Genomic DNA, 3264 nt, shown 5'->3' on the forward strand with positions numbered 1-3264 from the left:
CAATAATATGCAAAACTGGATAACTTATGATAATGAACATTTATGCATATTTAGATTCAGTGATTAGATTTATGTTTATAGTTCTTAAAATGAATGGGGTAAATTATCAGCAAGTAAAATGACTTCAAAAGCCTTCTTCTGAATGAATAATAGCTTTTAACAACATAAACATTAAACAATCCTAATGTAAGCATCTCTACATTTATTCTATTCCTGTAGTAAGACAAATGTGACTACCCTAGTTCTTTATATTAAATGCACTTTTAATCTCATACATCATTTTACCAACTGCTTTTTGGTGATTGTAATCCTTATTCTATTTTGACATATTAGGCACTAAATTAAGTGTCCTGACCCGCGAGACAGTCAGCGTGGGTATCTGGAGGGAGGAGAGGGGACGGAAAGGGACAAGAGATGCGAAGAATGGAGACAAGACAGGCTTTCTGATCAACTCTCATTTAATGAACATCTACACAAAGTTTTTATAGGGAGGAGAGGGGGAAGTTGGCAGGGACAAATCCATTGAAGTAGAGCAATTCAATTAACAGAACGATTATCACAATAACACCACACCAATTGATCACAGAGTAAATTCCATAGTAACACCACAATTCTATATAGCAAGTTATAAATCAATTAAGAGGTTACACTTGTGTGATTACAGAGTAATACCAAAGTTTCTTAGCAATTACATGAGAAATGAGGGAGTCTCTCAAGCGGTAAGTGCCCAGGTTAGAACAACATGTTTGTGAGAGGCTTTCAAGTATAGTCATCTGGTTAATCTCAAACCAGGTGAGCCTTGATGTCTGAAAAACAGCTTTGCCAGGAATCAGGTCTTGCTATTTCCTGGGGTAGGGGCCTACGGCTCCCGACAATTAAGAAGCTTATTTAAAACTCTCCCAAAATGCTTTGATAGGACTATAGATTAACAGTGATATTAACACTAACCCGTCAAAGCTAGAATTCATATGTTCTCACACTCATCTTCTCTTGTGACTATGGCTTCTCAAAGTTTTTCATTCCATGGCGGGAATTTATTACTGAAGGCCTTTATTGGCTTCATGACTAAAATACTATAAGACAGAGAAATACTTAACAACCTATCTTTAGTCAATAGGTCAACGGTCCCAATATTCTTGATATCCTTATCAAAGACCACTTCATAAGATTTCCATATTTGCTAAAATTGATTAGTCTGTATCAATAATGAGTTACTACAAAACATTTTGATAATATCTATTAAAATAGTTTTAAGAGTGAAAATATAAGGCTTGGGAGCTGGAGAGATGGTTTGGTGCTTAAGGGCACTTGTGGTTCTTTCAGAGGTCTTAGTTCCGTTCACAGCACCCATTTGGTAACCCAAAACTATAAGTAAAGTTCTAGAGGATCTGATACCCTCCTCCAGGCACACACATGGAAAACATAGATGCATACAAGCAATACATTCGTGCACATAAAGATGAATAAATATTAAAAGGATATAAGGGCCCAAATTATTTGTAATGTTATATTATTATCTCACTTGGGAAATATATTGATAAAAAGCTTTTAGAGAATAGAAACAATGTCTAAATCTATCTCCTAATAGAATATAAACACTGTCCATCTATTAATCTATTGACATTTTTATTTAATTAGAATTATTTTGAGTGTTCAAACTTTCCACAGTCTGTGTTTGTTTTTTTTTATCTTATTAAGACAAGTAAAAGCAGCTCAGTATGTGCTACAGATATTAGGTTCAGGAGACTCAGATCCCCACCTTTAGGTGTCAGGTCTGTGCACTAGCAGTGACACAGCTTAACTATGACTTTTGAAGGAGTGTTTAAGGCTAACATTTCTTTATCACATCAGTGTTTTAGATATTATATGTCCCACAATTAATGAAATACTATATAATGATTCAAATTACTGGAGCTCCATTGAGTTCTTAGAGTTGATTATCTTTCAGAATTTAGATTAGTTAATTGTTATAGAAAGACAATAGATTTGGTTGGGAAATATTTGAAAATAATGATAAAATCTTTTTAAAGGTGCATTTTTTTCTTGATCAAACAGTGGCTGATACATTTTGTGATTTTTTAAAAATTTTCAAATCTATTTTTTTAGTTTATTATTTATTTAATAACCACATACTTAGAAGAAGCATTTAATTACAACAGCATCCTAGAACCAGATTCTGATAAATAAGTATGCAACCAGACATAACTACAGAAACCAGGATAATGGAAAGGAAACAGGGAGGTAAAGAAAGAACCTGAAAGAGAAGAAGAGAAGGAAACAGGCCTTAATAAAGGAGATATGGATAAAAATTGGATTAGTTTAAGGGAGGGGGGAGGGAAGGGTATACAAGGAACCTAGGGCATAAGGGGAAAGAAGAAGCTCAAGAGAGGTAGGACCACAGGAGAAGGGTATTATTATGGGAGAAGGGGGGTCAATGGGGGCACCTCAAGAGGGAAAACCATGATGGAGGGGTGAGACAATGCGAGAGATAAACAATGCCTAGCTATCTTTGAAAACCAGTGAGAACCATATTAATCCTACAACCTACTGACAAATTATACATATCAGACCAAGAAATATATGTCTAGGTAAGGTTTATCTGAGAACAACTGGTCTTTGACTAAGATTTATCTACATGACACACAGTAATTAAAAATATCAGACTAGTGGAACTAACCTTCTTGGGTGTTTAACAGACATACTTTGAGGTCCATAATAATTTCGTCAGAGGGACATAAAAGACACTTTTTGCTCCTTGCCCTCCTAGGTCGACTAGTTCCAGGGGACTATGAGCATCTCTCAAAATGTTCTATAATGGTGGTGGGTCACCTGTCCTCTTTACCAAGGAGGCCGAGGAGATCCCACCAGATGGACTTGAACAAGTTTCCAGTCTATAAAGAAGAGGGTCAACACAGAGGAATTATTTCCTCCATGCTTCCAAGTGAAGCCAACCATGGTCGAGCAGGACCTTTAACTTATCATCACATAGGTGGAACTGGTAAAAGAAAGGCACCAGGGGCTCCTCCCAAGCCCATGTGACCCCTGAGGAACAGATCCTCAAACAACCTTAAGAGTAAAAATAAATCGGTTTTATCTGGACCAACTGTATGGCCTTAAACACCCAAAAGGAAAGTATAACCAAAGATTAAGTGGGCCAACATAATTTCATAAGAGTCCATATGTATGGCTAAAGGCTACATAACAAGCAACAATGCCAGGCAAGTGATACCTTCTTTTGAGTTGATGGCCAGGGTGGCCAAAGGG

The sequence above is a fragment of the Nannospalax galili genome, unplaced genomic scaffold, assembly GCF_000622305.1.
Source record: "Nannospalax galili isolate Female #2095 unplaced genomic scaffold, S.galili_v1.0 scaffold324, whole genome shotgun sequence".
NCBI classification, from domain to species: Eukaryota; Metazoa; Chordata; class Mammalia; order Rodentia; family Spalacidae; genus Nannospalax; species Nannospalax galili.